Genomic DNA, 26,388 nt, shown 5'->3' with positions numbered 1-26,388 from the left:
CTGGTCTGCGCATGCTCTGAGGGCGCGGCTGGGGATGCCGTCTGGGCCTGCAGCCTTGCGAGGGTTAACACGCTTAAATGTTTTACTCACCTCGGCTGCAGTGAAGGAGAGGCCGCATGTTTTGGTTGCAGGCCGTGTCAGTGGCACTGTATTGTCCTCAAAGCGGGCAAAAAAGTTATTTAGTCTGCCTGGGAGCAAGACATCCTGGTCCGTGACGGGGCTGGTTTTCTTTTTGTAATCCGTGATTGACTGTAGACCCTGCCACATACCTCTTGTGTCTGAGCCGTTGAATTGAGATTCTACTTTGTCTCTATACTGACGCTTAGCTTGTTTGATTGCCTTGCGGAGGGAATAGCTACACTGTTTGTATTCGGTCATGTTTCCGGTCACCTTGCCCTGATTAAAAGCAGTGGTTCGCGCTTTCAGTTTCACACGAATGCTGCCATCAATCCACGGTTTCTGGTTTGGGAATGTTTTAATCATTGCTATGGGAACGACATCTTCAACGCACGTTCTAATGAACTCGCACACCGAATCAGCGTATCCGTCAATGTTGTTGTCTGACGCAATACGAAACATATCCCAGTCCACGTGATGGAAGCAGTCCTGGAGTGTGGAATCAGATTGGTCGGACCAGCGTTGGACAGACCTCAGCGTGGGAGCTTCTTGTTTTAGTTTCTGTCTGTAGGCAGGGATCAACAAGATGGAGTCCAGATTTGTTGTCTGGAAGTAGTAAGCAAGCTAGCCAATGTTAGCCAGTCTTGGGCGATTGACTGCTGTTGTTAGGTCAGCTAGCTAACATTATGTGTATGATCTGTGTAGTAATATTATTCGTATCTCAGAGCCATTTGATTTGATAATTATATGTAACACAAAACCAGCCTAACCAGCTCTGCTAGGGTGAGTAAAATGGTCAGAGTGAGCTGTTCTCTCATTTTTGTCTGGAAGTAGCTAGCAAGATAGCCAACATTGGCCAGTTAGCTTGGGTGCTTGACTGCTGTTGTTAGGACAAAACGCTCAGAGCAACCCTACTCCTCGGCCTGATTACCCAGTGTGTGCTCTGAACACTCCAGAAAGAGATGGGCGGGGCTACAGCTTAAGAGGCCTTGAAAGATTCTGAATGGTGTAGACAAAGAAGTCAAGTACTGTATGTGTACCAAAACATTCAAAGGCCATTTTCTCAAAAGTAAGGTTACAAGTTCATCAAAAAGTAGTTTCCCGTTGTTCTTCAACTGTAGTATATGATATACCATTTTCTATCTCTGAGTCTCTACTTTTGTCCAATGTAAAAAAAAAAATCACAATTTCAAATTTAGCTAAATAAGACTGAATCGAGCCGGTCGGCCACATATTGAGTCTTCCTTATTTAGTAAGGGTTAAAAATCAGAATAGTAATACATTTTTTTTACTGTGAATGAGTTAAAGCACTTTTAGCGAGAAGAGTGGAATTTTTCTATAATTATATGGATGTTCCGTGATCAGACACTTTCTTATCTTGATATTATATTAAACACCTACTGTATATAGCTGTCCGATGACATATTCTGATGGAATGTTAATTTCTAAACATAGCAATGTGAATGCAAAGGGGACTCAGACCACAAAATAGATTAAGTGAACTTGCAAAGAGCTTGTGTCCTCATTCAAAGGCAGGGGCCGTGTGAATACATTGTTTTTGCCTTGTTGTTTTTTTACCCAAGAGTTCGCTTTAAAGAGGACTGAGATCGGTTAAAAGAGGACTATATGTGAAAACACCCTTAGTCTTAAATATGACAAGGAAAGACATACACAAGTAATATATTATGAATAAAACCACAACTTTATCGAAACAACAAGGCTAGGGGAAGATATTGTCTCATTCAAACCTGAAAACAATGTGGCTCACTGTGCACATCGCTGTCATGACCAAAACATTATATCCAAAATTAATCTCAGGGATATTGTTACCAAAATTGTTATGTAACTACAAAATATGATAAGAATAAGGCATATTATGACATAATATTACAACTTCATTTTCTTTTGTACTACATTCCACTAGGCCGATATCCTAATACACAAAGAGTCAGAATGGAAAAAAATTAAAAGCATGTAACAGAGGCGAAATTACCAGTGACAGTCTGAGATACTTGGTGTAGACCCTTTACTCGTGCCTATGTGTGCAATGAGTCACACTACCTAAAACAATTTTGGTCCCCTACAATTAATTTTTTTATTTACCTAGGCAAGTCAGTTAAGAATATATTCTTATTTACAATGATGGCCTAGGAACAGTGGGTTAACTGCCTGTTCAGGGGCAGAATGACAGATTTGTACCATGTCAGCTCAGGTTTGAACTTGCAACCTTTTGGTTACTAGTCCAACACTCTAACCACTAGGCTACCCTGCCGCCCCAGCATAATTGCTCTCCCATTCAGGTGCTACACAAACAAACCACATCATATTCTCCTTTCTAACTTTCCTGTAACAAAGTCAACCATTTTTACGGAAGTACATTGAAGTTCATCTAGGCTCAGCTAGGCTGTGAGGGTGTGTCCTGTGAGGGTGTAATTGTCCCTCAGCCCTTTTGAAACTTCAGCAGCATCTTGTCCACTCTCTCCAGCCACTGCATGCCCTCAAAGGTCTGAGAGCTGACAGTCCACCACAGTGTCAGAGAAAGAGAGATAGAGAGATAAAAAACACCCACTAAAATACAGTGCCTTCAGAAAGTATTCAGGCCTATTGACTTTTTCCTCATTTTGTTACGTTACAGCCTTATTCTAAAATAGATTAAAGTATTTTTTTCCCCTCATCAATCTACACACAATACCCAATAATAACAAAGCGGAAACAGGTTTTTAGAAATGTTTGCAAATGTATAAATAATAAATACCTTATTTGCATAAGCATTCAGACCCATTGCTATGAAACTTGAAATTGAGCTCAGGTGCATTCTGTTTCCATTGATCATCCTTGAGATGTTTCTACAACTTGATTGGAGTCCACCTATGGTAAATACAATTGATTGGACATGATTTGGAAAGGCACAAACCTGTCTATATAAAGTCCTAAAGTTGACAGTGCATGTCAGAGCAAAAGCCAAGCCATGAGGTTGAAGAAATTATTCGTAGAGCTCTGAGACAGGATTGTGCCGAGGCACAGATCTGAGGAAGGGTTCCAAAAATGTCTGCAGCATTAAAGGTCCCCAAGAACACAGTGGCCTCCATCATTCTTAAATTGAAGAAGTTTGGAACCACCAAGACTCTTCCTAGAGCTGGCTACCCGGCTAAACTGAGAAATCGGGGTGCAAGAGCCCTGGTCTGGGAGGTGACCAAGAACTCGATGGTCACTCTGACAAAGCTCCAGAGTTACTCTGTGGTGATGGGATAACCTTCCAGAAGGACAACCATTCATGCGCACTCTACCTATCAGCCCTTTATGGTAGAGTGGCCAGATGGAAGCCACTCCTCAGTAAAAGGCACATGACAGCCCAGTTGAAGTTTGACAAAAGGCATCTAAATGACTCTCAGACCAAGAGAAACAAGATTCTGTGGTCTGGTGAAACCAAAATTGAACTCTTTGGACTGAATGCCAAGCGTAACTTCTAGAGGAAACCTGGCACCATCCATATTGTGAAGCATGGATGGTGGCAGCATCATGCTGTGGGGATGTTTTTCAGCGGCAGGGTCTGGGAGATTAGTCAGGGATGAGGGAAAGTTGAATGGAGAAAAATACAGAGAGATCCTTGATGAAAACCTGTGCCAGAGCGCTCAGGACCTCAGACTGGGGAGAAGGATCACCTTCCAACAGGACAACGACCCTAAGCACACAGCCAAGACAATGCAGGAGTGGCTTTCGGACACGTCTCTGAATATCCTTGAGTAGCCCAGCCAGAGCCTAGACTTGAAACTGATCTAATATCTCTGGAGAGACCTAAAAAAAGCTGTGCAGTGAGTCTCCCAATCCAACCTGACTGAGCTTGAGAGTATTTGCAGAGAAGAATGGGAGAAACTCCCCAAATGCAGGTGTGCCAAGCTTGTAACGTCATACCCAAGAAGACTCAAGGCTGTAATCTCTGCCAAAGGTGCTTCAATAAGTATTCAGACACTTTATCAGTACTTTATGTAAATGTGATATTTCCATTTCCATTTTTATTTTATTTTATACATTTGCAAACATTTCTAAAAACCTGTTTTTGCTTTGTCATTGTGGGGTATTTTGTGTAGATTGAAGAACAAAATAATATATTTAATCAATTTTAGAATAAGGCTGTAACGTAACATTTTTTAAAGTCAAGGGGTCTGAATGCTTTCCGAATGCACTGTATATAGTCCTAATAGTACATAATTGACAATTACCTTCCAGTCAAAAAACTTGGCTTAGCTACTATTTTATGTCACAGATAACAAACACCTAAAGAGATATCTAGCTATGTAGTTATCTAGCTAGCTAGCTAATAATTATAAGTACGGGGATCATACATTTTACTGGTAAAATAGCAATCCTGCATTAGCCCTCTCTGGGTGGTTAGCTACATATCACATCACTAGCAAATTTGTTTGAGGTCTGAATAATTCCTAAAGACAAACACTCTTCAAATTGTCAATAAGATAATTTTATGTTGTACAGATATCAAATAAAATATTAGCATAGACAAGATGAGCTAAATCAAGTACCGTTATGCTAGCCATCTACCTTCCTTGCTGATTGTCTACTCGGCTGACTGTCTACTTGGCTGACTGTCTACTCGGCTTGTTATCAAAAGTGAATCTGATTAATCAGAAAAAAATACTCTAAAATGTAAATATTATAATTACCAACATAAAAGTGATTGTATCAGTTACTTACCTTAACATTGTTGTCCTGATCTCAATGACAGAGCAGTGTCGAAGTTGGAGGCGAGTGGAGGAAAAGGCAACATTCACTTTCAGTCCCCATGCCAAAACTCACCATTTGCTCAACACCACCAATGACGCAGTCGTTGCTATAGCAATGCACAATGGCGCTACCCATACCACTAATAAACATAGTTCAAGATCAAAATCCCCCAAAATAGAGATGTTCCCATGTTCAATGCACATGTTTAGTATTAGTGAATTGAAGACATCTCTTTACTTTCTGAAGTGTTTCTAGGCGCCTTTAATGATCCAAAAGATCATTGTATATCGTGGTGCTTCTTTCTTCATTCTCAATCCTCCTTTAATCTACCCCAAGTTGGACAGAACCGAGGAGCCGGGATATTGAGATTGCTAAAACATTGAGCCGGGCAAATCAATCTCAAATCTAGTGATTTTCTTAATGGTGAAGAAGTGTGAAATGCTTTGAGACCAGTAACAACAGCCACAACAACAGGACAGCCACAAATGGAGTCCTAATGAATATAAAGACTGATAACCACTGTTTGATAAAGCACAGTACAGACTATCAGTGGAGCTTAATTTCCCCAGGCTCCAGTGGCCTGTCTAGTGAGAGTGGTCAAATGTGTGTAATTTACCTCTGTGTGTTCCTTCCTTCCTCCTTTATTTTGCCAAATGGCTTGGGAATGGGGAGTGAGTCAAGGTTAAAAGCATATACCTCCAGGGAGATCCAGCCAGCCACAGACAGGATACAGTTTAGGGGGGTATCTAGTGTAGCTCCAGCAGCACTCAAGGCCCTGGGCTCTGCGCTTTAAGGCAGGATATCTTTGGCTTTGTAAACATCCCCATCTCTGTCTCAGTGAATTCACAGCCATAAAACAGCTGTGGCCGGTATGGGAGAAACCTGACAAACACATTATCCGAGTGCTACCGCGTACGTGCAGCCGTGGTAGCATCTGCAATCAACAATTTGTTATTCAATGCAGATGGCAATTACACCGTTTTACCGCCGTTACCCAAATAAATCTGTATGTCCTGGGAGACGACAGATGAAACCAGAGGGAATCGTCAACCTTGGGAGAAAAAAAAACCTAAGCAGCCGAATCTATGGTAGTGGTACATACAATTAATGCCATGGACTGGGCCATGATTGCGTATGGGGGACACATCTCACTGTGAGTGAAGAGCAATCAAACTCACACAGATTCTCAGTCGAATGAATAAAATAAAGATGAGGCTGTGTCTTTGTCTGACCCTTTCCCACTCCTAGCCTGGGCTAATGGGATTGTGTTAGCCATAGGACAGGTGTCTTGTCTAGTCTCTAATGAGTGACACAGCACAAAAGGGAAGCTTTTCACCAACATTGCTCTGCTCATCTGCTGCCATTCTTAGTGCCTTGCGGCTTTGAGAGGTGGATCAGTGTCCGTTTGAAATGGAATCTCTGCTAGGAGGTAGCATTGGCAGGTAGCAACATCACATTGGGATATTTACTATATTTCTACATACATCTAGGGTAGTTAGTTACAGTATAGTTAAATTACTTAATTGGCGTCACTGTCTGCTGCTAGAAGGTAGCATTGACTGTCGGCAACATCTCACTGGGAGGTTAAGTGTGTTTCTACGTAAATCCAGAGTAGTTAGTCACAGTTCTGTTTAATTAGTTAAAGAAATTAGCCTGATTCCCCACTGCACTGCTGTTCACCTCTGAAGCCAACATAGGCAGGCTACACTGTTATAAAGTGTTCATCTTGACAAATCCAGGAGAGAACATGTTATTTAAAAAAATATATTGTTCAAACATGAGTGAGGTAGAGTAATTTATGGTATAACAAAGAGCACTGACCTTTCTGCCTCCTGGACGGCAGTAAACAAGGTATGTCTCGTTCTCCTCTTCCAGAAAATTCTTGGCAATTGCTCTCCCTTGCATGTGATATACATGTATCATACTTCATCGGGTTACGCTCTCACCTAAAAGAAAAACACAAACAAACACCAGCGTGAAATATTCATAAACTTCATAAACGGGACTAAAAAGAGGAACCATACACAGAGGATGCCTCTGCTGGCTGTTCACTTAGGGAAGGGAACTCTGTATTCTAGGTGGTTTTTGGATAAAGATCTCAGGTTGGTCTGTCAATCTGGCAATTAACCAGTGCAAGGAGCCTAAAGGAAATCCAATATATTTCCATTATGGTGTTTACATGGAGCAGCAAAGCCCAGGGACTCCCTCCCCTGCAATTCATTACGCCGATACGCAATCCTTCCCTTGGGGCCGAGCCAATACTATTACACTGCACCCGCCATTTCTAATTTCGTCTGCTGATATCACAATCTGTGAAACTCAAGGAGAGCTAGTGGTCTTTCACAGTCACTCTCCTCCCTAACAGGTAAGTTTCCATTACAACAACTATATGCGTTCACAATTTATACCCCCACATTGTATAGGATATCGTTCCCTCAATCCACATTTAGTCACACTCCATGTAATGACACCACCAGTCATTTTCATTAAGATGGCTTGTTTTAAGATGATTTACAGCTACATTGTCACTTGACCACTTCTATCGATCTCAGCGTAATTTACAGTGCAGCATGTTTTTCACAGGAATATGAAGATAATAGAAAAAGTATCTATAGAATTTTTTTTTTTAGGAGTGTAGATTGATCCAGACATGCATTATTGGTTCTGCACAGGCAGGGATATAAATTAAAATGTTTCATTGGTAGCACTTTAAAAAGTTAGGAGCACCACATTCAATTTTGGAGCACCAGAAAATATGATTTCTTAAATTGATTGAGATTCAGCCTATATTGGGCCTATATGAATTCTAGCTACTTTAGAAGCCCTATAAACTAATATGTAACAGTATAAATACATTAAATTATTATAAAAGCTAAAATGTTGATACAAATACCTGTCACTGAAATTACAACGTAATTTGTGGAATAATAGGTTTCTACATTGTGTAAAATCACTATTTTCCTATCTTTAAAAACATCAGGTTTGTGATCACAACATGCAAGAGTTCTCATTCATGCATTTCAAGAGTTCTGTAATTTATTCATTCACCACCTTTTATTGCACAAAAATGTTTGGATATAATAGTAAAGTTACCAGGTTTTTAGCTCTAGCCAAAAAGGTAACTTGATTGAGCAAAGTGTGAACAAATGGTTGAAAGGATAAGTCAATATTTTGTCATGAAAGGGGTATCCACAAGTTCATCTGACTCTGAGCAAGTAGAAAAGGGCCTCATTGCCAAAATCCCAAAGTATCCCTTTAACGACGTAGACAGAAGCTCAAGTCGTTTTAGAATAGCACAAAGTGGTGTAAAGTACTTAAGGAAAAATACTTTAAAGTACTATTTAAGTCATTGTTTTAGATATCTGTACTTTTACTCTGCTACTGTACATTCCTAAAGAAAATAATGTACTTTTTAATCCATACATTTTCCCTGACACCCAAAAGTACTGGTTACATTTTGAATGCTTAGCAGGACAGGGAAATGGTCAGATTCACGCACTTATAAAGAAAACATTCCCTACTGCCTTTGATCTGGCAGACTTACAAAACACAAATGCTTTGTTTTTAAATGGTTGTCTAAGTGTTGGAGTGTGCTGCTGGCTATTTGTATATTAAAAAACAAGAAAAATTGTCCCGTCTGGTTTGCTTAATATAAGGAATTTGAAATGATTAATCTTTTACTTTTGATCCTTAAGTATATTGTAAACCAAATACTTTTAAACTTTTACTCAAGTACTGTTGTATTTTACTTTTCAACGTATCTTTACTTTTATTCAATTATGACTGTTGGGTACTTTTTCCACCACTTCTTCCACCACAGCCCACGACATTGTTTATGGTCCTGGCGATCCGCTAGGAAGATAAAAATGGCGCTCTGGTACAGTGCCTTGCGAAAGTATTCGGCCCCCTTGACCTTTGCGACCTTTTGCCACATTTCAGGCTTCAAACATAAAGATATAAAACTGTATTTTTTGTGAAGAATCAACAACAAGTGGGACACAATCATGAAGTGGAACGACATTTATTGTATATTTCAAACTTTTTAACAAATCAAAAACTGAAAAATTGGGCGTGCAAAATTATTCAGCCCCTTTACTTTCAGTGCAGCAAACTCTCTCCAGAAGTTCAGTGAGGATCTCTGAATGATCCAATGTTGACCTAAATGACTAATGATGATAAATACAATCCACCTGTGTGTAATCAAGTCTCCGTATAAATGCACCTGCACTGTGATAGTCTCAGAGGTCCGTTAAAAGCGCAGAGAGCATCATGAAGAACAAGGAACACACCAGGCAGGTCCGAGATACTGTTGTGAAGAAGTTTAAAGCCGGATTTGGATACAAAAAGATTTCCCAAGCTTTAAACATCCCAAGGAGCACTGTGCAAGCGATAATATTGAAATGGAAGGAGTATCAGACCACTGCAAATCTACCAAGACCTGGCCGTCCCTCTAAACTTTCAGCTCATACAAGGAGAAGACTGATCAGAGATGCAGCCAAGAGGCCCATGATCACTCTGGATGAACTGCAGAGATCTACAGCTGAGGTGGGAGACTCTGTCCATAGGACAACAATCAGTCGTATATTGCACAAATCTGGCCTTTATGGAAGAGTGGCAAGAAGAAAGCCATTTCTTAAAGATATCCATAAAAAGTGTCATTTAAAGTTTGCCACAAGCCACCTGGGAGACACACCAAACATGTGGAAGAAGGTGCTCTGGTCAGATGAAACCAAAATTGAACTTTTTGGCAACAATGCAAAACGTTATGTTTGGCGTAAAAGCAACACAGCTCATCACCCTGAATACACCATCCCCACTGTCAAACATGGTGGTGGCAGCATCATGGTTTGGGCCTGCTTTTCTTCAGCAGGGACAGGGAAGATGGTTAAAATTGATGGGAAGATGGATGGAGCCAAATACAGGACCATTCTGGAAGAACCTGATGGAGTCTGCAAAAGACCTGAGCCTGGGACGGAGATTTGTCTTCCAACAAGACAATGATCCAAAACATAAAGCAAAATCTACAATGGAATGGTTCAAAAATAAACATATCCAGGTGTTAGAATGGCCAAGTCAAAGTCCAGACCTGAATCCAATCGAGAATCTGTGGAAAGAACTGAAAACTGCTGTTCACAAATGCTCTCCATCCAACCTCACTGAGCTCGAGCTGTTTTGCAAGGAGGAATGGGAAAAAATGTCAGTCTCTCGATGTGCAAAACTTATAGAGACATACCCCAAGCGACTTACAGCTGTAATCGCAGCAAAAGGTGGCGCTACAAAGTATTAACTTAAGGGGCTGAATAATTTTGCACGCCCAATTTTTCAGTTTTTGATTTGTTAAAAAAGTTTGAAATATCCAAAAATGTCGTTCCACTTCATGATTGTGTCCCACTTGTTTTTGATTCTTTACAAAAAAATACAGTTTTATATCTTTATGTTTGAAGCCTGAAATGTGGCAAAAGGTCGCAAAGTTCAAGGGGGCCGAATACTTTCGCAAGGCACTGTAATATGGGTCAGATCTTTTGATCTGGTGGAGCTAGAAGCAAGCCATTTTCACTAAAGTAACGGTGCAACCATGACTCAAACTAATCTGCACTCTATTGTTTCTCAAGGGCACTCCGAAACAACGGTACAACGAAGCCTTATCATGGCGCCAGAGAGGATGGCTGACGTTTTATGGGCTCCTAACCAACTGTGCTATTTTGTTTGTTTTTTTCGCATTGTTTGTTACGTCATTTTGTACATAATGTCGCTGCTACCATCTCTTATGACCGAGAAGAGTTTCTGGACATCAGAACAGCGATTACTCACCTCAAACTAGACAAATGTTTTTTTCTGTCTAGTTCGTTGAGTCCAACGTGAAGGATATACTGCTTCCCGGAGACCAGGCCCAAATCCCGTCATTTGAGTTAAGGAAAGACGGAAATACAGGGTGCGGCGGTCTGGGTGCCTTTTGAAAATTAGTCGGCAACTGAGTAAACCACCACTACCCTCGGTATTATTGACCAATGTGCAATCATTAGAAAACAAACTGGACGCTCTACGATTAAGACTATCCTACCAACGGGACATAAAAAAATTTAATATCTTACATTTCACCGAGACGTGGCTGAACGATGACACGGATAATATAGAACTTGCTGGCTTCTCTGTGTTTTGGCAGAACAGAGCAGCTACGTCTGGTAAGACGAGGGGCGGGGGCTGTGTGTCAATTTGTCAATAACTGCAGGTGCACGTTGTCTAATATTAAAGAAGTCTCGAGGTATTGCTCTCCTGAGGTAGAATACTTCATGATAAGCAGTATACCACACTATCTACCAAGAGAGTTCATATCCATATAATTCGTAGCCGTCAATTTACCAACAAAAACCAATGCTGGCACTAAGACTGCACTCAATGAGCTGTATAATGCCATAAGCAAATAATGTGCAACCAGAGGGAAAAAAAACGATTGACCACCTTTACTCTACACACAGAGACACATACAAATCTCTCCTTCGCCCTCCATTTGGCAAATCACACCATAATTCTATCCTCCTGATTCCTGCTTACAAACAAAAACTAACTCAGGAAGTACCAGTGACTGGCTCAATACAAAAGTGGTCAGATGAAGTGGATGCTACGCTACAGGACTGTTTTGTTAGCACAGGCTGGAATATGTTCTGGGATTAATCAAATGGCAATGAGGAGTATACCACCTCAGTCACCGGCTTCATTAATAAGTGCATCGACGACATCATCCCCACAGTGACCGTACGTACATATCCCAACCAGAAGCAATGGATTACAGCTACCGAGCTAAAGGTTAGAGCTGCCGCTTTCAATGATCGGGACACTAATCCGGGCGCTTAAGAGATACAACTATGCCCTCAGATGAACTGTCAAACATGCAAAGCATCAATACAGGACTAAGATTGAATCCTACTACACTGGCTCTGACATTGGATGTGGCAGGGCTTGAAAAATATTACGGACTACAAAGGGAAACCCATCCTCGAGCTGCCCAGTGATGCAAGCCTACCAGACGAGCTAAATGCCTTTTATGCTCATTTTGAGGCAAGGAACACTGAAGAGCATCAACTGTTCTGGACGACTTTGTGATCACGCTCTCTGTAGCCGAAGTGAGCTAGACTTTAAACAGGTCAGCATTCACAAAGCCACAGGGCCAGACGGTTTACCAGGGCGTGTATTCAAAGCATCTGCGGACCAACTGGCAAGTGTCTTCACTGACATTTTCAACCTCTCCCTGACCGAGTCTGAAATACCTAAATGTTTTAAACCACCATAATAGTCCTTGCGTACAAGAAAGTGAAGCTAAGCTGCCTAAATGATTACCACACCTTAGCGCTCACGTCGGTAGCCATGAAGTGCTTTGAAAGGCTGGTCATGGTTCACATCAACACCATCATGCCAGAAAACCCAGACCCACTCCAATTTGCATACCGCTCCAACAGATCCACAGATGACACAATCTCAATCACACTCCACACTGCCCTTTCCCACCTGGACAAAAGGAACACCAATGTGAGAATGCTGTTCACTGACTACAGCTCAGCGTTCAACACCATAGTGACCACAAAGTTCATCACTAAGCAAAAAACCCTCGGACAAAACACCTCCCTCTGCAACTGGATCCTTGACTTCCTGACGGGCCGCCCCCAGGTGGTAAGGGAAGGCAAAAACACATCTGCCACGCTGATCCTCGACACTGGGGCCCCTCAGGGGTGCATGCTTAGTCCCCTCCTGTACTCCCACAACTGCGTGGCTAAGCATGACTCCAACACCATCATTAAGTTTGCTGACGACACAACAGTGGTAGGCCTGATCACCAACAACGATGAGACAGCCTATAGAGAGGAGGTCAGAGACCTGGTAGTGTGGTGCCAGGACAACAACCTCTATCTCAATGTGAGCAATACAACGTAGCTGATCGTGGATTATTGGAAAAGAACCAAACAAAAATATTTCCACTGTATTCCAGCCCTGCCACAAAAGGACCAGCTGACATCATGTCAGTGATTCTCACAGGTGTGAGTGTTGATGAGGACAAAGCTGGAGATCACTCTGTCATGCTGATTGAATTTGAATACCAGACTGGAAGCTTCCAAATGAAGGTGGTGCTTGGAATCATTGTTCTTCCTCTGTCAACTATGGTTACCTGCAAGGAAACACGTGCCGTCACCATTGCTTCGCACAAAAAGGGCTTCACAGGCAAGGATATTGCTGCCAGTAAGATTGCACCTAAATCTACCATTTATCGGATTATCAAGAACTTCAAGGAGAGTGGTTAAATTGTTGTGAAGAAGGCTTCAGGGCGCCCAAGAAAGTCCAGCATGCGCCAGGACCGTCTCCTAAAGTTGATTCAGGGGCATACTGGGGCACCACCAGTACAGAGCTTTCTCAGGAATGGCAGCAGGCAGGTGTGAGTGCATCTGCACGCACAGTGAGCCAAAGACCTTTGGAGGATGGCCTGGTGTCAAGAAGGGCAGCAAAGAAGCCACTTCTCTCCAGGAAACATCAGGGACAGACTGATATTCTGCAAAAGGTACAGGGATTGGACTGCTGAGCACTGGGGTAAAGTCGTTTTCTCTGATGAATCCCCTTTTCGATTGTTTGGGGCATTGCCTTATGACAAGGTGTTCCATCATGCTGGGAAAGGCATTGTTCGTCACCAAACTGTTCCTGGATGGTTGGGAGAAGTTGCTCTTGGAGGACGTGTTGGTACCATTCTTTATTCATGGCTGTGTTCTCAGGCAAAATTATCTAAAGACACTGAAGCAGCAAACTTTATGGAAATTAATATTTGTGTAATTCTCAAAACTTTTGGCCACAACTGTACACCTGTGGTATTCGGTGCATGTAACAAATAAAATGTGATTTGATTTTAATTTGATTTTTACAACTCTTGGTCAGCAAAATCCTTTGTTGCATATGTGACCTAATTTGTTTCTCTATAGTGGAGGACGGGACATGTTCCCATTTTGGTAGATGATATGTATACCTAATCCCTGGGACACCTGCACCAGTCCACAGGACGACAGGAACACAATCTTCTCCAAGAAATTACTTGGCTTTTTGGCATCTGCTGTTGAATCGTATTCACACCCCCTGGAATATAAGCCATAGTGCAACAAATATTCTGATGGCCTTGCAGGAAAAATATGTGCACTGCATACATTTAGCATAATTCTGCACAACATGACTTAAATATTCACAGAGGCAAAGGGAAGCACTGCCGGGATAAAGTCTAACGTCTTTGTACAAAACTGATGAACAATTTTTTTATGGCCCATTGAGACTTAAGATATGGAACACACTCATTTTCACAACTTTGGAGCACCAATGCAGATGTATTATGACAATGGAGTTTTTTTTCATAGGCTTGCAATGCCATGGTGAGGGAGAGGGGCAAAAGAGACAAAAAGAGACAAAACGAGACAAAAACAAGCTTTGTACAGCCGTGACCTTCATATGAAATTACAAATGAAACATTAAAACATACATTCATAAATCTACCTAAGAATGAATGCAGCCAGCTGTTATTAACAATGATGGGAAATAATTGCAGCTTGTAGTTTGTCTGCTAATTACAGTGGTTTAAAGCAACATTTGCTGAAAGGTACTCAGTGCTTAACCATTCAGCACAATCTTAACCCCTACCAGCCAAGTTGAATCATACTATGCGAATAGCTTTTTAATTATTAATGAATGTTGGTAAGGAAAAAAATCCTTCAGTAATTATAAATCTAATAGACATCAGGGGGTACCAGAGAGTTTTTCAGGTTCGCCATATTGCTTTGATCACCTCAGTAAGAAGATGCTGACCTACTATGTTTCTTTCTTGTGTTAGTTTCCCTTTATAACAGAGCTGTGACTTAAGGCCATGGCAGATATGCAGCACAGGCACATTCGGTCACGCACCAGTGGACCAAAGCAGTATGTGAAAGTTCTTCTTCCATAGCTTACCCCTTACAAAAAAAACATATATATATATAAAAAATCACGTGATTTTCGGACACGTGTGAACAAACCCCGTACTTTTCAGACACTTGGACTTCAAACATTATTTTTAGACATTTTCACCACTTCCAGCTACATGAGTACTCTGTCAGGGAAAAATGACATACTTACCTGATTTGGTTGATATTAATAGTAAACAGTTATATATTTAACTAAGAGTAAGACTGGCCTGCTAATGTTGAGTTTTTATGGTGTCCATTCTAGCTTCCTGCAGTTAGTCTGGGCATCTGGTTAAGGAAATGGGTTTTGCTAGGGATAGCTTGAGCTGACAATGACTTGGTGATTAACATCTAAAAGCTGGCATTCTAGAGACAATATGTTTGTGTGTGACCTGAGATAGAGATGGCCTAGAAGAGTTTAGAACAATGTCTCATTGTCTCTTCTTCCTGGCAACTGGGAAACTAAGCCGGTTTGGAAGTAAAACAACATCTCATGCAGATAACCAGGAGATGGACCAAGGTGGCTTATGGGAACGGTAGATATGATTGACTGAGCATTAGGGCCTATATAAGATCGCTGTTATTTCATTCATCAGTTAAGCTCTCGGCAACACAACCTAGAGTGTGCGGTCGACGGTTTCATTATTGCAATAATTAATCGATGTTGAATAAAGATGATTGTTTGAATAATTGTCCAAGTCTCTCTCAGAACTGAAATTTCCACTACAACTTCCATCCAGGGAATGAATGGTCTAAAATGTACAACTTGCAAAAAAGGCAGCATGGTCAAAGGCCAAAGAAACATAACCAAAGATAGGGGAAATTACAGGAAAGAGGGAGGCGTTTAATTTAATCATGTAATCATTTTTTTTAAATCACTGAAAACTATTGCATCCATTTACAATTAATTTGTTCTCACATTTCAAAATGATTTCCTATCAATATTTTGTTTTGCTACCAATACTTTTGGGTTTATGTTTTGCTTGGGACAAGCTGGGACAGCTTTATGCATGCCCTAACAGTTTGTGGGAACTGTTAGTTATCGTTAGTGCAATTCATGTATTGTTCAGTGTTGTGTTGTGTAGTGGCTTTGCTGGCATACATTTTTTGTTTTGTTGAATTTGCCCCGCCAAGGTTTACATGCTAAAATCTCCACTGCTATGGATGCAAGTACTGACCATCCATAATATTAAAATGATAGTTTTAACCATGTTTTTAGGCTATACAGTGGTTGATTATATTTATTTTGTTTACAAACATTGGAGTAAAACAAGCTTATAGAGCATTTGGGGTTCTGATGGGGTATGACGTTATATTCTCAAAGAATCAATGGGTATACAGTGGGGCAAAAAAGTATTTAGTCAGCCACCAATTGTGCAAGTTCTCCCACTTAAAAAGACGAGAGAGGCCTGCAATTTTTATCATAGGTACACTTCAACTATGACAGACAAAATGAGAAGAAAAAAATCCAGAAAATCACATTGTAGCATTTTTTATTAATTTCTTTGCAAATTATGGTGGAAAATAAGTATTTGGTCACCTACAAACAAGCCAGATTTCTGTCTCTCAAAGACCTGTAACTTCTTCTTTAAGAGGCTCCTCTGTCCTCCACTTGTTACCTGTATTAATGGCACCTGTTTGAACTTGTTATCAGTATAAAAGACACCTGTCCACAACCTCAAACAGTCACACTCCAAACTCCACTATGGCCAAGACCAAAGAGCTGTCAAAGGACACCAGAAACAAAATTGTAGACCTGCACCAGGCTGGGAAGACTGAATCTACAATAGGTAAGCAGCTTGGTGACTTCCGGCGCCGACAGAGATGGCCGCCTCGCTTCGCGTTCCTAGGAAACTATGCAGTTTTTTGTTTTTTTACGTGTTATTTTTTACATTAGTACCCCAGGTCATCTTAGGTTTCATTACATACAGTCGAGAAGAACTACTGAATATAAGATCAGCGTCAACTCACCATCAGTACGACCAAGAATATGTTTTTCGCGACGCGGATCCTGTGTTCTGCCTTACAAAGAGGACAACGGAACGGATCCCATGCAGCGACCCAAAAAAACGACTCCGAAAAAGAGGGAAACGACGCGGTCTTCTGGTCAGACTCCGGAGACGGGCACACCGTGCACCACTCCCTAGCATTCTTCTTGCCAATGTCCAGTCTCTTGACAACAAGGTTGATGAAATCCGAGCAAGGGTAGCATTCCAGAGGGACATCAGAGACTGTAACGTTCTTTGCTTCACGGAAACATGGCTCACTGGAGAGACGCTATCCGAGGCGGTGCAGCCAACGGGTTTCTCCACGCATCATGCCGACAGAAACAAACATCTTTCTGGTAAGAGAGGGGCGGGGGCGTATGCCTTATGGCTAACGTGACATGGTGTGATGAAAGAAACATACAGGAACTCAAATCCTTCTGTTCACCTGATTTAGAATTCCTCACAATCAAATGTAGACCGCATTATCTACCAAGAGAACTCTCTTCGATTATAATCACAGCCGTATATATCCCCCAAGCAGACACATCGATGGCTCTGAACAAACTTTATTTAACTCTTTGCAAACTGGAAACCATTTATCCGGAGGCTGCATTCATTGTAGCTGGGGATTTTAACAAGGCTAATCTGAAAACAAGACTCCCTAAATTTTATCAGCATATCGATTGCACAACCAGGGGTGGAAAGACCTTGGATCATTGTTACTCTAACTTCCGCGACGCATATAAGGTCCTGCCCCGCCCCCCTTTCGGAAAAGTTGACCACGACTCCATTTTGTTGATCCCTGCCTACAGACAGAAACTAAAACAAGAGGCTCCCACGCTGAGGTCTGTCCAACGCTGGTCCGACCAAGCTGACTCCACACTCCAAGACTGCTTCCATCACGTGGACTGGGAGATGTTTCGTATTGCGTCAGATAACAATATTGACGAATACGCTGATTCGGTGTGCGAGTTCATTAGAACGTGCATTGAAGATGTCATTCCCATAGCAACGATTAAAACATTCCCTAACCAGAAACCGTGGATTGATGGCAGCATTCGCGTGAAACTGAAAGCGCGAACCACTGCTTTTAATCAGGGCAAGGTGTCTGGTAACATGACTGAATACAAACAGTGCAGCTATTCCCTCCGCAAGGCTATCAAACAAGCTAAGCGTCAGTACAGAGACAAAGTAGAATCTCAATTCAACGGCTCAGACACAAGAGGCATGTGGCAGGGTCTACAGTCAATCACGGACTACAGGAAGAAATCCAGCCCAGTCACGGACCAGGATGTCTTGCTCCCAGGCAGACTAAATAACTTTTTTGCCCGCTTTGAGGACAATACAGTGCCACTGACACGGCCTGCAACCAAAACATGCGGACTCTCCTTCACTGCAGCCGAGGTGAGTAAGACATTTAAACGTGTTAACCCTCGCAAGGCTGCAGGCCCAGATGGCATCCCCAGCCGCGCCCTCAGAGCATGCGCAGACCAGCTGGCTGGTGTGTTTACGGACATATTCAATCAATCCCTATACCAGTCTGCTGTTCCCACATGCTTCAAGAGGGCCACCATTGTTCCTGTTCCCAAGAAAGCTAAGGTAACTGAGCTGAACGACTACCGCCCCGTAGCACCATTCCGTCATCATGAAGTGCTTTGAGAGACTAGTCAAGGACCATATCACCTCCACCCTACCTGACACCCTAGACCCACTCCAATTTGCTTACTGCCCAAATAGGTCCACAGACGATGCAATCTCAACCACACTGCACACTGCCCTAACCCATCTGGACAAGAGGAATACCTATGTGAGAATGCTGTTCATTGACTACAGCTCGGCATTCAACACCATAGTACCCTCCAAGCTCGTCATCAAGCTCGAGACCCTGGGTCTCGACCCCGCCCTGTGCAACTGGGTACTGGACTTCCTGACGGGCCGCCCCCAGGTGGTGAGGGTAGGCAACAACATCTCCTCCCCGCTGATCCTCAACACTGGGGCCCCACAAGGGTGCGTTCTGAGCCCTCTCCTGTACTCCCTGTTCACCCACGACTGCGTGGCCACGCACTTCTCCAACTCAATCATCAAGTTTGCGGACGACACAACAGTGGTAGGCTTGATTACCAACAACGACGAGACGGCCTACAGGGAGGAGGTGAGGGCTCTCGGAGTGTGGTGTCAGGAAAATAACCTCACACTCAACGTCAACAAAACTAAGGAGATGATTGTGGACTTCAGGAAACAGCAGAGGGAACACCCCCCTATCCACATCGATGGAACAGTAGTGGAGAGGGTAGCAAGTTTTAACTTCCTCGGCATGAACATCACAGACAAACTGAATTGGTCCACTCACACTCACTCAGACAGCATCGTGAAGAAGGCGCAGCAGCGCCTCTTCAACCTCAGGAGGCTGAAGAAATTCGGCTTGTCACCAAAAGCACTCACAAACTTCTACAGATGCACAATCGAGAGCATCCTGGCGGGCTGTATCACCGCCTGGTACGGCAACTGCTCCACCAACAACCGTAAGGCTCTCCAGAGGGTAGTGAGGTCTGCACAACGCATCACCGGGGCAAACTACCTGCCCTCCAGGACACCTACACCACCCGATGTTACAGGAAGGCCATAAAGATCATCAAGGACATCAACCACCCAAGCCACTGCCTGTTCACCCCGCTATCATCTAGAAGGCGAGGTCAGTACAGGTGCATCAAAGCTGGGACCGAGAGACTGAAAAACAGCTTCTATCTCAAGGCCATCAGACTGTTAAACAGCCACCACTAACATTGAGTGGCTGCTGCCAACACACTGACACTGACTCAACTCCAGCCACTTTAATAATGGGAATTGATGGGAAATGATGTAAATATATCACTAGCCACTTTAAACAATGCTACCTTATATAATGTTACTTACCCTACATTATTCATCTCATATGCATACGTATATACTGTACTCTATATCATCGACTGTATCCTTATGTAATACATGTATCACTAGCCACTTTAACTATGCCACTTTGTTTACATACTCATCTCATATGTATATACTGGACTCGATACCATCTACTGTATCTTGCCTATGCTGCTCTGTACCATCACTCATTCATATATCCTTATGTACATATTCTTTATCCCCTTACACTGTGTATAAGACAGTAGTTTTGGAATTGTTAGTTAGATTACTTGTTGGTTATTACTGCATTGTCGGAACTAGAAGCACAAGCATTTCGCTACACTCGCATTAACATCTGCTAACCATGTGTATGTGACAAATAAAATTTGATTTGATTTGGTTTGAAGAAATCAACTGTGTGAGCAATTATTAGGAAATGGAAGACATACAAGACCACTGATAATCTCCCTCGATCTGAGGCTCCACGCAAGATCTCACCCCGTGGGGTCAAAATGATCACAAGGACGGTGAGCAAAAATCCCAGAACCACACGGGAGGACCTAGTGAATAACCTGCAGAGAGCTGGGACCAAAGTAACAAAGCCTACCATCAGCAAGGGCATTGAAGATGAAACGTGGCTGGGTCTTTCAGCATGACAATGATCCCAAACACCACCCGGGCAACGAAGGAGTGGCTTCGTAAGAAGCATTTCAAGGTCCTAGAGTGGCCTAGCCAGTCTCCAGATCTCAACCCCATAGAAATATCTTTGGAGGGAGTTAAAAGTCTGTGTTGCCCAGCAATAGCCCCAAAACATCACTGCTCTAGAGGAGATCTGCATGGAGGAATGGGCCAAAATACCAGCAATATTGTGTGAAAACCTTGTGAAGACTTACAGAAAACATTTGACCTCTGTCATTGCCAACAAAGGGTACATAACAAAGTAATGAGAAACTTTTGTTACTAACCAAATACTTATTTTCCACCATAATTTGCAAATAAATTCATAAAAAATCCTACAATGTGATTTTCTGGATTTTTTTCTCTCATTTTGTCTGTCATAGTTGAAGTGTACCTATGATGAAAATTACAGACCTCTCTCATCTTTTTAAGTGGGAGAACTTGCACAATTGGTGGCTGACTAAATACTTTTTTGCCCCACTGTATATCCTTATTTGAATTATATTGACATCATATTTCCACATGTGAGGAGAATAACATTATTTCAACCCCACATGAATCTGGATTTCCACACGTGAAAGTGAGATTTTAACAGTTGGGAGTTTTCTTGCATGTGAACTCTTAAATTAATGTGAAGATATAATTGTACTATAATTAACTATTGAAGCTCAACATGTGAAAACAGCTATTTCACATGTGGAACTGCAGCAAATTCGACATCTTTTTTTGATGTTGTAAGGGACCAACCAGCCTGTTGATGGTGCACACACCACATTCTACGCACATACAGCCAGTGCTTTCTATGTCTCACTCTCACTCTCACATGTAACACCTCTTCTTGTTCTTATGCTAAAATCACGTCTTCATGCACACTGTGGCATATGCATGGCAAAAAAAATGATCCACCCTCCATTGTGTGCACACGCGTGTTTTAAAATTCACTGTCTGCAAACCCAGGGAACTAAAAGCACTGCCAATCTAAAGCAGCCCTGAAGTAGAAGTGCGACTGTTTAATCTGCATCAGTACAGAGCAGGAGCTGGGGCAGTCTCTCACGCTGTGAGATGCAGTGAGGTATTCCTCCTCACTCTCTACACCCCACCCTGGTGTGCTGCTCTACATGTCAAAGTGTTGGGACTGTTCTACATGTCAAAGTGGTGGGACTGTTCTACATGCCAAAGTGTTGGGACTGTTCTAAATGTCAATGTGTTGGGACTGTTCTACATGTCATAGTGTTGGGACTATTCTACATGTCAAAGTATTGGGACTATTCTACATGTCAAAGTATTGGGACTCTTCTACATGTCAAAGTATTGGGACTCATGTCGAAGTGTTGGGACTCTTATACATGTCAAAGTATTGGGACTCTTATACATGTCAAAGTATTGGGACTCTTATACATGTCAAAGTATTGGGACTGTTCTACATGTCAAAGTATTGGGACTCTTCTACATGTCGAAGTGTTGGGACTCTTATACATGTCAAAGTATTGGGACTCTTATACATGTCAAAGTATTGGGACTGTTCTACATGTCAAAGTGTTGGGACTGTTCTACATGTCAAAGTGTTGGGACTCTTCTACATGCCAAAGTATTGGGACTCTTCTACATGTCAAAGTATTGGGACTCTTCTACATGTCAAAGTATTGGGACTCTTATACATGTGAAAGTATTGAGACTGTTCTACATGTCATAGTGTTGGGACTGTTCTACATGTCAAAGTGTTGGGACTGTTCTACATGTCAAAGTGTTGGGACCCTTCTACATGCGAAAGTATTGGGACTCTTATACATGTCAAAGTATTGGGACTCTTATACATGTCAAAGTATTGGGACTATTCTACATGTCAAAGTGTTGGGACTCTTCTACATACCAAAGTATTGGGACCCTTCTACATGTCAAAGTATTGGGACTCTTCTACATGTCAAAGTATTGGGACTCTTATACATGTGAAAGTATTGGGACTGTTCTACATGTCAAAGTGTTGGGACTGTTCTACATGTCAAAGTGTTGGGACTGTTCTACATGTCAAAGTGTAGGGACTCTTATACATGTCAAAGTATTGGGACTCTTATACATGTGAAAGTATTGGGACTGTTCTACATGTCAAAGTGTTGGGACTGTTCTACATGTCATAGTGTTGGGACTGTTCTACATGTCAAAGTGTTGGGACTCTTCTACATGTCAAAGTATTGGGACTCTTCTACATGTCAAAGTATTGGGACTGTTCTAAATGTCAATGTGTTGGGACTGTTCTAAATGTCAATGTGTTGGGACTGTTCTACATGTCATAGTGTTGGGACTATTCTACATGTCAAAGTATTGGGACTGTTCTAAATGTCAAAGTATTGGGACTGTTCTAAATGTCAATGTGTTGGGACTATTCTAAATGTCAATGTGTTGGGACTATTCTACATGTCAAAGTATTGGGACTGTTCTAAATGCCAATGTGTTGGGACTGTTCTACATGTCAAAGTGTTGGGACTGTTCTACATGTCAAAGTGTTGGGACTGTTCTACATGTCAAAGTGTTGGGACTGTTCTACATGTCAAAGTATTGGGACTCTTATACATGTGAAAGTATTGGGACTCTTATACATGTCAAAGTGTTGAGACTGTTCTACATGTCAAAGTTTTGGGATTCTTCTACTTGGCAGTGTTGGGACTGTTCTACAGGGAAAAGTTTTGGGACTGTGTTAAATGGCAGTGTTGGGACTCTTCTACATGTCAAAGTTTTGGGATTCTTCTACTTGGCAGTGTTGGGACTGTTCTACAGGGAAATGTTTTGGGACTGTGTTAAATGGCAGTGTTGGGACTATTCTACATGTCAAAGTTTTGGGACTGTTGAACACTGCAAATTTTGGGACTGTTCTACATTGCAAGGTATTGGGACGGTTCTACATTGCAAGGTATTGGGACGGTTCTAACCACTAAAGTTTTGGGACTGTAGGACACAGCACAGTTTTGTGACTGATCATACATAGTATGGTGTTCTGCACACCATGATAGCAGAAGCCAGGCACACTCTCTAAGACAAAGTGTGTGTTCACTCACTGCACCTCCCTCCCTCTTCAATGATTCATCTGGACTGAGAGAGAGACAGCTCACCGAGCAGGTGGTGTCACACCTCTCAGCATGCACAGCGGTATTGTATGATGCCCCCAGTCAATGCAGTGAAGGCTTTCCTGCCCCAGAGGCAAGATGTGTCTGTCATAATGGCACTGGTTGGTTGGCAGCTTGTTCACACTCAGGGCCGAGATGTACTGGAGGTAACACACCAAAGTGGGCAGAGAGTTAGAGACATCAGTGCCCAAAAGATAAGGAACTAAAAAGGTTGATGTGCAAGCACACTTAAGAGTAGACACTAAATAGTTGCCCAGATAGCTCAGTTGGTAGGAGCATGCATAGTGCTGTCAATTTCAGCAACAGCACATATTTGAGATATCTTGTTAATCAGTACAGTATGTTGCTTTGGATAAAAGCATCTGCCAAATCACCATGTTATTGTTATTATTATTATTGCCATTACACTGACACCAATAATGAATTGGCTAGGCTCTGATTGAAACCCCCTGTGTTGGAAGGGTCAGAGGTGGCCAGGAGTCTTCAGAGATTGCGTGCTCGGCTGATTAGCACACATCCCATCTCATCGTTCTCACGAATGCCAAGGAAACCTTTTTGATGTTTCTGGAGAGCATAAATAATGGATTTACGACTTCTGATGTGTTGCCGGGTGAGTTCTCCCAGGCACAGCAGCACACGAGTAGCAGCAGCCCTCTGGCTGGAGTTGCTTCCTCTTGTCACTGAAACCTATCAGGTGCTACTGAGGCAAAGCTACACAGTGTGTCTTTGGCAAGGGGAAATAAAATAAAATCAAGCAACGATTATAAGGGATCTGGCACTTGATTGGTTGTTCGTTAGTTTTGTTGGCACATAAAGATTACCATCATCAAAGATATAGTTAACTGTTAGCTATAGTTAGGTTTCGACTGAGAAAAAAAAGTGTTTCATTTGAATTGCCTCAGCCAAACGTAACTAAAAAAACTGTACACCCAAACACAAAAGTTGAGCCAAGCTGCCGTGTTATGAAGTTGGACAGTTCTGGTTTGGGTGTAATGTGACCTCAATCCCTGGCCTCCCTGCCTACTTAGATCATCAGTGTCTACAACGGTAAGAGCTGCATCTTCGTCAGGTCTGGCTAAAGAGCTCAAACGCGCACAGACACACACCACACATCCCTGGCAGAGATTAAAAAGGGGCTATCGCCAACACATGGGTCTGCTTCGCTGTCTCTTCTTATGGACTTATTCTAGAGTTTGTCATTACAGTTAGCTGCTGCAGCTCTGCCCCTCCCGAAATCATCACCCTAAACCCCTAGATGCCATGACTCCCGGATATTTTGCTTGAAAGCATCATCTTCGCAAAGTATAAGCTCCCAAACCCAAATCCAACACAGTCATGTTGCAGTGAGCCATGGTGCCTTGTATTTCATTCCTAGGTGAGACAAACTTCCTAAATAGGAATTTTGCTGTGTCATGCAAATCGAGCCCCACTGTCAGCTTTAGAATGATTTATGTTCAAATTGCACTACTAATCTCATGAAAAAAAAAACAGTGGTTTGGGGCTGTGGAAAGAAAATGAGAGAGAGAGAGAGAGGTAGAGAGAGAGATTGAGAGAAAGAGAGAAAGAGAGAGAGAGAGAGAGAGAGAGAGAGAAGACTTTCCAGGTAATGAAATAATACTATTAGGTAAGAAGAACACAGGAAAACACATGGGACTGACAGAATGCGCATGGACATGCTAATAGCGGAAGAGTTTCAGACATCTTTGTCTTAAATGGACCATCCTCTGTGTGCTCCACATTTAATCGTCTGTGACTGCACTTCTCTACAAGATGCAGGAGAAAGTGTACACAGTGAAGTGATGATAATTTGCATACCCTTCCACTTTGGTGGCAAAAGGTCTTGGAGAAAAGACAGTTAAGTCCAGAGAAAAACAACTTAATGGAACAAAACTATTACCGTCCATGTCTACACACAACAATAAGACATAGAAACAGCCTGCACAGGCCTCACTTACAAAACAATGTCTCGAGAAGCCAGCCAATAAATAAAAATGTGTGTACAGCTGACAGCCTATCCGGAAGGTGTTTTTTATTTTTGCCTCGAAATGCAATTGTATCACTCTCTGCTAGCTTCTCTGCCCCGCTATATATAGGTCTGTTCTGGGGACATGAATAAACATCAGTGTGACTTGGTGTTGACAGGGCCATCCTCAGTCAGTCAGGTAGGGTGACACGGTTGACAAAGGTGCCCCTCAGAAAAGACGCCTCAATTCCGCCTGTCGCCCTCTGAATCCGCCTCGCCAAGGCATGTTTTTATGCTAAATCAGAGTAAACATGTTTTTAAAATGTCCGTCACATCTAAGGGAGTAGGTGCGCTAGGCTTGGGGAGAAAGTGCTTTTGCATGTCCGCTCTCAAACAGGGTTTTCAAAGAGTGAACGCTGTTCACCATGTGCTTTTTATCCATTTGTTAAATTGTTTGGAAGAAAGACTAAAACAGAATAAAAACATTACCAGAGACCTAAATTACTTTGACAACAACGATAATGCTCCTGAGTACTAATGCAACAAAGAAGAAAAATGCACAACCCAGAAAAGAGAAAAGACCTACAAGAGGTGACTCATACAAGAACCAGGTATCTAGCTAGTCCACACAAGTATGAATGACTGCAACTTAAACATCTTGCCAGGGGTTGATGTAGACTTGCTCCACCCTGTGCTATTCCTGTGCACAAGGCTTCACACAGAAGCACTGCATGAAATCTATTCTGCTTTCCACTGCATTACCTCCTCCATCTATCTCTTATTCAAATGACACGGCATCGAGAAGACATTACATTTTAATCAGAGCATGATGACGCATGCTTATCAATCTTGACAGGCCCAAATGAACTCTCAGAGGCCGGAGCATGGAATGAAACAAAGCAAGAAACTAAATGAGCAACGGTGTGTTTTTC

At 42.2% G+C, this 26,388-nt stretch overlaps 1 protein-coding gene across 1 annotated transcript in view; it reads right to left on the bottom strand.

Moving 5' to 3' along the window:
- The window catches only part of LOC112250497 (leucine-rich repeat and fibronectin type-III domain-containing protein 2-like), a 155,897-nt gene that overhangs the window by 100,602 nt on the left and 28,907 nt on the right, over positions 1-26,388 (bottom strand). Inside the window, exon 2 of the mRNA XM_024420692.2 lies at positions 6,679-6,803. The gene's annotated coding sequence lies outside the window, so the exon portion shown is untranslated. The remainder of the gene's footprint in view (positions 1-6,678; positions 6,804-26,388) is intronic.

This window comes from Oncorhynchus tshawytscha, linkage group LG05 (assembly GCF_018296145.1).
Source record: "Oncorhynchus tshawytscha isolate Ot180627B linkage group LG05, Otsh_v2.0, whole genome shotgun sequence".
NCBI classification, from domain to species: domain Eukaryota; kingdom Metazoa; phylum Chordata; class Actinopteri; order Salmoniformes; family Salmonidae; genus Oncorhynchus; species Oncorhynchus tshawytscha.
The sequence above is the reverse complement of the archived record's forward strand: the minus strand, read 5'-3'. Positions and strand labels throughout refer to the sequence as shown.